Genomic DNA, 11,050 nt, shown 5'->3' with positions numbered 1-11,050 from the left:
GGCTAGAACATTAGACTAACCCCATGGAACCAAAGCCCATTCACACAGTAAGGGCCTAACTCTTTCATTCTGTGAAAGGCAAATGGGATGAGGAAGCTGTGGAAGGAGAGTCTGAAGCTGGCAGAGGTTGGCTCATGAGGTGTAAGGACAGAAGTCGTCCCCATAACATCACAGTGCCAGGTGGAGCAGCAGGTGCTGATGGAGAAGCTACAGCAAGTTCTCTGGAAGGTCTGGATAACAGATGAGGGTGGCTACACTAAAGAGATTTTCAATGTAGACAAAATAGCCTTCTATTGGAAGAAGATGCTATTTAGGACTTTCACAGGTAGAGAGAAGGCAATACCTGGCTTCAAACGACAGGCTGACTCTCTTGTTAGGGGCTGATGCATCTGGCAACTAAGTTGAAGCCAGTTTTCATGTACCCCTCAACAATCCTAGGGCCCTGAAGAATAATGCTAACTCTACTCTTCCTGCACCCTGTAAATGGAACAAAGTGTGGAGAACAGCACATCTGTTTACATGATTTACTATTTTAAGCCTACCGTGGAGACTCTTCAGAAGAAAAAGATTCCTTTCAAAATATTACTGCTCATTGACAATGCACCTGGTTGCCCACCCAAGAGCTCTGATGGAGATGTATGAGATTGAAGTTATTTCCGTGCCTGCTAACACAAGATCCATTCTTCAGTCCATAGATGAAGGAATAATTTTGACTTCAAAGTCCTACTATTTAAGAAATAGTTTGTAGGGCTATAGCTGCCACAGGTAGTGATTCCTCTGATGGATCTGGGCGACGTCAGTCAAAATCCTTCTGGAAAGGACTCATCACTCCAGATACCATTAAGAACATTCTGTGACTCTCAGGAAGATGTCAAAATATCAACATTAACAGCAGTTGGGAAGAAGTGGATTCTAATCCCCAAGGATGACTTCGAGGAGTTCAAGACTTCGATGGAGGAAGTAGCTGCAGGTGCGGTGGAAATGGAGTTAGAAGTGGGGCCTGAGATGTGAATGAGTTGCTGTCATCTCATGACCAAACTTTAACACAAGAGGACTTGCTTCTTATGATTAAAAGACATAGTTTCTTGAGAGAGAAGCTACTCCTGGTGAAGATGCTATGAAGATTGTTGAAATGACAGCAAAGGACTTAGAATATTACATCCACTCAGTTGATATAGCAGCGAACTTTACTGTTGCCTTATTTTGAGAATCTCCCACAGCCACTTCAGCCTCAACAACTACCAGCCCAGTCAGTCAACAGCCAACAATATCAAGGCAAGACCCTCCACCAGTAAAAAGATTCCAGCTCACTCAAAGCTCAGCAGTTAGGATTTGTTGGCAATGAAGTATTTTTTAATTAAGGTATGTACATTGTTTTTTAGACAGGCTATTGCACACGTAATAGACTACAGTACAGTGTAAATGTAACTTGTATATGTACTGGGAAACCAAACAACTTATGTGAGTTGCTTTATTGCAGTATTTGCTTTATATTGATGGTCTCGAACCAAACCAGCAATGTCTCTGAATTGTGCCTATAAGTAAAAATATTCATATTTGGAAACTTTCAGGCAAAATGTTTTTGTATTACCTTCCAAGAGAAACACTATTACAAAGGAAAGTAATGTAAATTCAACTAGCTGGTATCGAGACGAAGGGTAGACCCCAGAAAGAATTTCAATTTGTTTTGACTTGAAATTTAGAGAAATGTGGTATATTAACCACCTATTGTTGCATAACAAACTATCACTAAATTACAATTATTTTATTCGCTTGTGATTTTGTAGGCCAGCAATTTGGGCTGGGGGCGGCTGGGGAGTTCGTCTGCTCCTCTTGCCTGCTGCGGTCACTAACATGGTTCTGCTCTCCCGGTGCATGGGCTGGGGCTGCTTGGTCCGTGGGGCCTCTGTTGAGATGGGTGTCTCTGATCTCTGTGTCCTTCTCGTGCAACTTAACTGGGGCTTCTTCACATGACAATCTCAGGGGTGTGATATGCACCTTTTTGAGCTTTTGCCTGTGTTATATTTGCTAATGTCTCATTGGCAAATCATAAGGCCCAACCAGGAGTTAAATAAGAAGACCAACACATGAGTTTAAGTATTGGGAGGTGTAATTCATTGGTTCTCTTGTTTTAACAACCTACCACAATATACTTGGACAGAACACAATCACCTGGCAGCTCATCACAATCAGTAGCCTCTAATGACTTATCACTCAAATGTTAAGTTCACATTTGTTATTCCTGGAATTGATAGCTCTGCATAATCTGCTCCCACCTACCTGCGCGCGAGAGAAAAGAACCTGGGTGAGAATGGGAGAAGGGAGGCAATGTACACCTATTTTGCCAGGTGGGGATTTGGTAATATCATTTAGCTTTATTTGAGTCTGATATTTGCAAGCTATGAAACATAAAGCAAAAAAAAAAAAACAAAAAACAAAAAAACCTAAACTCACCAAGACTTCAGTATCCGGTATCATTGGACAGAAGATTACAAGAAAATAAATTGTATTTGCTTTTCATCTAATTTCTCCAAAATGCATGTGGGCTGAGAAACTTTTTGAGCTGATCTACATGCTATTCCATGATATTCATCACAAGCAGAGTAAAATATAAGATGGGCAGTGCACAATTATTGATTAAATATAATTGCACAAATATTTTCACACTATATATTTAATATTATATAAAGCTTTTATATACCACTTGAAAGCCAGTATCTCTGATTTGTCATTTATTTGTTATAGGAAGGAAAACATACTTTGGGGAAATAAAAATTAGTATTAGAGAATTAATCAGAGTCCAGAACAAGGGTTTGCACAGAGTAAGCCTTTAATATTTTTGAATGAGTAAATCTGATAGTCTTCTATGATAATAAATCTAAAATAATTAGACAAAAAAACAGTAATAACAATAAATAATATCCCATATTTGAACGTAAACTTTAACTCTGGAAATCACTTTTAAAACATGTTCCTCACCACAACTGTGTAACAGAGATGAGCATTCTGATCCCATTTTGCAGATGAGGAAACCGAGGCTCAGAGCCGTCAAATGACTTGCCCCAAATCACACAGCTAGCTGGTGGTAGGGCCTAAATTAAAAGATCATTCATTACACTATTTTCAAATACAATAGTGAAAAGTAATGTAACATAAAAGGATAACAAGCTGCTTTATACATGATACAAATAATGTCCTTACATAACCAGTACAATAATAATGGCATTCATCTGGGTTTTCCATAGACTGTTAACTTCTGGTAGTACATGACTCAGTTCATTCTTTCATTCAGTCCAAAAATATTAGCCAGGTGCTGGGTTAGGAAATAGCAAGGTCTGTCTAGAAAGTATCCAGCTGTGTACCATGAAAGAGAGACATTTATTGAAGAAGATACAAGAAACACTGGATATAGGACAATGACTCCTCAGTCCCCTTCAAAGTAGGCACCTTGGGACCTCACACAGTTCTTCTAATCGCCATCAACTGCCCCATCGTATTTTCCTGAATCTCATCGATGGTCTGAAATCTCTTCCCTTTCAAAGGTGATTTTAGTTTTGGGAAAAGCCAGAAGTCACAGGGCACTAAATCTGGGCTGTGGGGGGACCGAGCTACCCAGGCAATTTGATGTTTCACCAAAAAATTGCGCGAGACATGATGCATGACCTGTCGGACTGTGGTGATGAAGCTACCAATCACCAGCTGCCCACAGCTGCAGCCTTCTGAATCATCTGAATAGTTTCCATGGAGGAATGTTCAAGCTTAATGCAAAATTTGATGCAGATTTTGCTCTGCATCTGTTGCTCTACTCACTTCGTCACTTTGAATGCAACAGCCGCACAGTACATATGCTCACTCAATGGCATCTACCACCCCGATGATCGGTACACTGAAGTTGTCATTGTTCACACATGCGCATTCCAGTCCACTCTCCTTGGCTGCCAGGTTACTCAATGTCATGCAAACCGTTCTCATTATATTAGCAATGACTGGACTTTTTCCAGACAGACCTCATGAAACAAGATCTCTGTCCTTGAAGAGGACACATTCTAATTGGGGTGGAGGGAAGATGGGGAAAGTGTAAAGCAATTTAATACATATTATAACAAAGGCATTACAAAGTTATACGGTGTCAAGAAGAGCTACTAATTCTGCTTTGTGGGAATTAAGGAAAATTCACTGTTACCTTGTCTGTGAATCTGAAATTTAGCTTTCTCATTTTCCTCTATTTATTATAGCATTTAGATATTTTGAACTACTCCTTAAGATAATACAAAACATGAAACTTAACCACAATTAATTTCAAACTGATTTATAAACTTAAACCCAGTAAAGACTTATTTCATCCTTCAAAACCAGATTCCTAAACTTTTAAAAAAGTAATTTCCATTGGTGTACATTTGCTCATAACATAAAGCTTAGCATAGATGAATAACTTCCAGATAATATGGAAAGTCCTTTTAAAAGCTCTCCATAGAAATAGCCAAACCTATATTGTTTCAAGAGGTTTACAAATAAGTGAAAAACAATTTTAAAAAAGGGGACAGGGCATGTTATTTACATTTTTTCTCTAAGATTTTATTTGTTTTCAAAGAGAGGGGAAGGGAAGGACAGAGAGAGAGAAAAACATCAATGTGTGAGAGAAACATCGATCAGCTGCCTCTTGCAGAGCCCTGTCTGGGGACCTGGCCCACAACCTAGGCACGTGCCCAACTGGGAATCCAACTGGCAACCTTTCAGTTTGTGGGGTGACGCCTAACCCAAAGATCCATGCCAGTCAGGGCTATTTACATCTTTTCAGGTGAAAGAGTCCAGATTCGTTGAATCTAGGAAAGGGCCTTTTTACACCGATGAGTTGATGACCTTACATTGTTCTGATGGCCAGAACAATGAAGAGGCACAAAGCAAATAAACTCTGTGTTCTGAAAGAGCTTATTTTCAACCTAGCTCACACATTGATGGTTCACTCATTCAATATAGACAACTGAGGAAGTGCTCTCTTAAGGAAAAGAAAACCAGAGAAAAGGCAAAACTTTACAAATTCATAGCCCAGAAAGAGAGCCAAAATTAATATTTGAGATATAATATAATAATCTCTCATTTTTTTATCCTGGTATAATTACACAGTACTTACTATTTTAAACATTAAGTGTACAGTTCAGTGGCATTAATAGCAGTGGCATTGTTGCACAGCCATCCCCGCCACCCATCCCCGGAACATTTCATCATCCCATACAAAAACCATACCCATTAACCACTAACTCCCTGTTCCCCTCTCCCCTCAGCCCCTGGTAATCTCTATTCTAATTCGTTCCTACGACTTCCCTGTTTTAGGTACCTCGGGTAAGGGGAACCCTATAATTGCCCTTTTGTGTACACCCTCTTCCACATAGCATAATGATTCAAGGTTCATCCATGTCGTATCATACTCCATCATTTCATTCAAGGCCAAATAAAATTCCACCGTGTATGTATACGTGTGTGTATACGTCACATTTTGTTTTCCATTCCTTTGCTGATGGACATTTGGTTTTTTCCCCATCATTTGCTTATTGAGAATGCTGCTTGTTATGAACACGGATGTACACATGTATGTGTGAGACTCTGCTTTCAGTTCTTTAGGGTACACATCCAGAAGTGAAATTGCTGGGTCATACGGTACTTCTACGTTCCATTTTTTTGAGGGACTTCCAGTTCTATTCAGCGGCCGTACCATTTTACATTCCCAACAATTACCATGGGTTCCAATCTCTTCACATCTTTGCCAACCCTTCTTAATTTGTCACATTTGCCATCCTAATGTATGTGAAGTGGTGTCTCATGGTTTTAATTTGCATTTCCCTGGTGATTCATGATGTTGAGCATCTTTTCATGTGCTTATTGGCCATTTGTATAGCTTCTTTGGAGAAATGTCTATTCAACCCCTTTGTGTAATAAACTAATCACAGAGTAGAAAACCATCGCTGAGAAATGGGGACAGCATAGCTTTATCAAGCAGAATTAAGTGAAATCCTTCCTTTTAGCCTACAAAAAGAACAAAGAAATGATTGTCTGTACTTGCTGGTAGTGACAACCACATACAAGATACATTGTGAAGAGTGAAACTAGAGCCAATTCCTTAGCGAGAGTCCCGAGGATACGACTAACCCTTGCTGTACTTTCATGTAACAAAAATATTTATTGAGTACCTCTTATATTAGTTTACTATTCCTGCTGTAACAGATTAGTACGAACCTAGTGGTTTAAAACAACACACTTATTCTCCTACTGTTCTGGAGGCCAAAAGTCGAAAACCGAGGTCTTGGCACAGTCTTCCTTTTGGAGGCTTCAGGACAGAGTCCCTTTCTTCCCTTTGCCAGCTTCCACAAGTGCCTGCTTTCTTTGGTGACAGCCCCTTATATTACTCTGATCTCTTGCTGTGTTGTGGTGGCAACCCGGCCACCCAGGATGAGAATAAGTCTACCAAGACATGATCTGCTTGGGGAGGAAAGGTGGCGGAGGACTCCAAGAGCCTTTTCCTCAATGGGCTTTTATTGGGTTCAATTTGCATAGGAATACAGGTAAAGCTCATCAATCATTGTCAGTCAGTAAAGACCAAATAATAGATAACAAAGAACTCTAAGGGCTTATTCTGAGTCACAGTCAAGTTAGCTAAAGGGCTATAAGATTTGGGGAAACAAACTCATTTTAGGCTTGGACCCTTATCATTTAAATTGAGAGTATTAGCAAAGCAGGTTTCACAGGATTTTATGCATTCTTTCTTAGGCCTGATCGCCCCAGGGAACCTGCCCTTTCCAGCACAGGGCCGCACCCACCTCTGGCTTTGTTTCAGGCTTAAATTGAACAGGGGAAGTAAGGCAGCCAAGAGATTAGGAGACTTCTTGCAGACAGAATGAGGACTCAGGCTATGTCAAAGCCGAAGGGCAAGGGTCCATCACCCCCTTTTTCTATAGCCCCCCAAGGCCTTCCCTGTGGCCCTCTTCATGACCATGCCTGCCTTAGGTCATCCCTCCCTTGAGGAATCTTACCCATCATTGGCTAACTAGTCAGGCTCAGGGCCAAGCAGGGTGAAGTAAAGTGGGCAGAGGTGGTGCCCCTACCAGGGAGATAAACTTTGTCTTGTTAGTGGCTTATGGTCCCAAGGTCTCTGACTCAGCCTTAGCCATGGGGGTTTACAGTTTCTGAAACCAGGCAGGGTGGTTCCCAACACTGTGTCTTTTTAAAATATTGTTCTAGTTTTATTGAGATATAATCGACATACAATGTTATATATGCTTTTAGGGTGTACAACAGAATATGTGTATATTACAAAATAGTCACCACAATGAGTCTAGTTAACACCCACCACTTCAAAGAATTTTTACTCTCTTAGCAACTTTCAAATATACAATATAGTCACCATGTTACTACAGTAAGCACCATTCTGTACTGACTTACCTCTTGCTTCTATGGCCAGGACTCCTATTACTGACTTTGGTTACTGACTTTCTTGCCTCCCCTCTTATAAGGACCCCAGGGATTACATTGTGCCCACCTGCATAATCCAGGTTCATTTCCCCATGGCAACATCTTCAATCACATCACAAAGTCCCTCTGCCATTTAAAGTAGCATATTCACAGGTTCTGGGGGTTACGAGGTGGACATCGTTGGGGCGCCAGTATTCTGCCACCCCTGCTATGTACCTATTAATTCAAATGACAGTCATGTTTCTCCAGAGATCATTATTCTCTTACATTGTTTGAACGACCCACCTTGGTTATCATTAGTAAGAGGTTTTCTCATGTGTCACCAGCCCCTGGACCAGAGAATTAGTTGTCTGAACCGCAATTTACTGATATAAACAACCACAAAGACATAGCCGCCCCATTTTTATTGTTACTGTTGCTGTTTTAGTAAGTACAAGAGAACGAAAGTACCTTTCCCCATTAAATTGGCACACAACTAGCCTCACCGCCATTCCCCTTCACAGCGGGAACCGTAGCAGTAAGACCTGGACGCAGCACTGGGCATCGCTGGAGGACAATGCCTTCCCGCACGTGCTCTTTCCACTCGAGCGCCGTGGGCCCGGCCTCCCGCTCCCCACCCGAGCGGGCGGGGCCGGTGGCGCCTCTCTAGGCCGCCGGAGCCCTCCGCGCTCTAGGACGCCCGCCGCCACTAGCGGTGCAGCGCGGAGGCTCGACCCCCGCCCGGTTCCCGCGACAGTCTCCACTGGGCCCCCGCAAGTTCCTCCCCCTCCATCCGCTCGCTCCGCCCCGGAAGCGCGCGGGCGCGTGCGCACTAGGCGGCTTTCGGCACTCCGGCGAGCGGCGCGCGAGCGAGTTCTTTTTCCCGCTTCCTCTCCATTCGGGATCCGTTTCCTCCCTCCGGAGCCGGGGCGGCGGCGAGCACTCAGGGTCGGTATCCCGAAGCGCGCGGGAGGGGAGCAGGCGCCCGGCCAGCCTCTCGGGCGGCGGGCGTAACCGCAACGGGGGCGTCCGAGACGCGAGTCCCTGGCGCCGCGGGCACCCTCAGCCGCAGTGGGCACGGCCTGTCCTCAGGGCGCCTTCGGCGTGGCGTGCGGGTCGGAGGCAGCTCTGATATCAGAAGTGGCAGCGATCTGGAGCCGGACGCAGGTCACCACCGCCCACCTCCGCGGACTTGAACCTGAACTCTGAGGTCGGAGGTGGGTGCCGTCGGTTATCTTCCCGCCACCTCGCGGGGTCGGGAGCGGGTGGGACCCGGGACCTCCGTTCCCGAAACACGGATGTTTACTTGGGGCCTGGATTTTCGTGTACCTAATCGGTTACCTTCTTTGGACCGTGTTATATAGCTAACCGCAGAAACTTACAGTCACGGGAACAGAATGACAGTTTGAAAAATGCCAGTTCTGATCTGTGCGTTTTCCCGAGGAATCTTGAAAGCATCGCGGACGCTGCGGGAGCGGAGCTGATGGGGCGTGTCCCAGGCAGCTTTGGCAAACCCCCGTCTTCACTGAGCGCCACTTCAGGGTTATTCAGGCCTGATGAACTAGCACTGAATGTTTATCCTTTGCCAGTATGTTGTAAAGAGAATCGTTGCTATGTTCAGCCCCTGTGTTTGTGATGCTCAAATATAAGTTGAATCTCACTAACGTTGAAGTAAATAATGTGGAAAGGATTGCTTAGTGGGTGGGATTGTTGGATAATTTTTCCGTGAATTAAGTGGAATCATCTGAGCGTTGAAATCCTAAAAATAACCGTACCTGTTGGATATTATCAGTCCAAATTTAAACCGCGAAAGTTTCCCGGGCACTGGGCTGTGCACCACCTCTCCTGAACTGTGACCAGCTAGGGAGAGTGCAGCTGTTGGGGACTACAGGCACCGAGTGGATGCAGATAAGGGGACAGTGTGGCGGGGGGACGGGAGGCAGGACGGTGGGAAACTAGCTCAGGGAGAAGAGGTGACTCTTAGTACATAGCTGTCAAAGAGCAGAGCCAGGCTCAGTCTTAAGTCTCCTAACTCCATGGGATGAACATTCTTTGAGTAATATACTTTTCAGATCCTACTTCAGGCGCTGTGAGGCTTAGTGATGAGGTAGCTATCTGGGGTTCCCAGTCTGGTAAGGAGACGGCAAGGCAGGGGACTGTTAGCTGTGAAAAACAGGGATTTCAAAGTCATCTGTAATCATTGGATTTGGGGATTTAGACCTAGTTCATATAATCTTGGGACTGGGCTGGGAAAGAGCGAATCCTCCTAACGCACGGATTCCCTCTGCAGCATCCCAGCCAGTGGACATTCAGCCTTCTCTCCAACATCATCTAGTGAGCCGTGGTTCCTACTCTTAGAAAGCAGCCTGGTCCAGCCCTGGCCGGGTGGCTTGGTTGGTTGGAGCCTCGCCCTGCACACGAAAAGGTGTTGGGTTCCACACGGGGTCAGGGCATGTGCAGGAGGCTACATGTTGGTGTTCGTCTGTCACAACGCTGTCTGTGTCTGTCTGTCTGTCTCCCCTCCCTCCCTGCCCATCTCTCTAAAAAACTCAATAAACATATCCTTGGGAGAGGATTTTTAAAAAAGAAAAGGAAAGTAGCCCCAGTTCATTTTTGAGCAGCCCTAACCTTAAACTCAAGACGGCTTTCTAATCCGCTCCATATCAGTCCTGCCAGTGTCTGCACACATTCTGTTCTGAAAATCCTTAGCCACGATTTACATTTTATACCCTTCACCGGAGCTCCCAGAACTAACTGCTTCATTCAGGAGGCTCCGGGGTGTACTATGAAACCATTTGCTCTTAAAATTGAAGAAACTTGCCCTGGCTGATATAGCTCAGTGGATTGACCATGGGCCTGTGAACCAAAGGGCTGATGGTTCGATTCCCAGTCAGGGCACATGCCTGGGTTGTGGGCCAGGTCCCCAGTAGGGGGCATACGAGACACAACCACACATTGATGTTTCTCTCCCTCTCTCCTTTCCTCTCTCTCTAAAAATAAATAAATAAAATATTTAAAAAAAAAAAATTGAAGAAACTTTAAAAAAACTTAATCTGAAAGGTATGCTTAGCCATGAAACAAAGTGAGAAAGGAAAAAACAACCATGATTCTTTTTTATTTCAGCTCTTGACTCTTTGGATTGCAGGATGAATTATGAGACCAAAAAAAAAGGGTAGCTCTTTTGGGAATTTAATGCCAGTGGCCGTTTTGATTGGTTGTTTTCCTTTGTGAGCTTGGGTGGGCAGAGTTGGGCTGGTAACCAACTGTCAGTCACCCTCCTCACATTTGTGATGACCGTGATCCCACTCTTCTCCTTGACCCTCTCTCCCGCCCTTACCCCTCCGCTCCCCTCCCCTCCAGGGCTCAGACCTTGCGTATCTGACGTGTGCCCTTCCAGCCCAGCATGTGTAACTTCCTGTGTTGGTGCCCGTGAGGAACAGAGTCTTGGGCGTGCTTTAGGTTCTTCATAACGGTATTGCTGTTCATTTAATTCTGTTCTTTTCGTTATTTGTAGATCTCTGCTCATCCTTTGCGATTGGTGTAGAATATACCATATACACCATTTTGCTTATCCATTTTCCTCTTAACCAAACATTGGGGTTTTTTC

General features: G+C 44.1%; 1 protein-coding gene and 1 long non-coding RNA gene across 4 annotated transcripts in view; one reads left to right on the top strand and one right to left on the bottom strand.

The window, feature by feature from the left end:
• Window positions 1-5,102: 5,102 nt before the first annotated feature.
• Window positions 5,103-8,235, bottom strand: LOC123479965 (uncharacterized). Its single transcript, XR_006655795.2, has 3 exons — window positions 7,915-8,235; window positions 7,532-7,680; window positions 5,103-6,021 (listed from the first exon to the last, which is right to left on the bottom strand). It is a non-coding gene; the product is annotated as an uncharacterized lncRNA (long non-coding RNA).
• Window positions 8,236-8,284: 49 nt separating this feature from the next.
• The window catches only part of CFAP97 (cilia and flagella associated protein 97), a 29,628-nt gene continuing 26,862 nt past the window's right edge, over window positions 8,285-11,050 (top strand). Inside the window, exon 1 of one of the 3 annotated variants that reach the window (XM_024562794.4) lies at window positions 8,285-8,391. The gene's annotated coding sequence lies outside the window, so the exon portion shown is untranslated. Of the gene's footprint in view, window positions 8,661-11,050 lie in introns of all 3 variants that reach the window. The other 2 variants (XM_045197149.3, XM_024562795.4) reach the window with 2 other exon arrangements.

Source organism: Desmodus rotundus, chromosome 13 (assembly GCF_022682495.2).
Source record: "Desmodus rotundus isolate HL8 chromosome 13, HLdesRot8A.1, whole genome shotgun sequence".
Classification (NCBI taxonomy): domain Eukaryota; kingdom Metazoa; phylum Chordata; class Mammalia; order Chiroptera; family Phyllostomidae; genus Desmodus; species Desmodus rotundus.
Note: the sequence above shows the minus strand (reverse complement) of the source record. Positions and strands in the feature narration are given on the sequence as shown.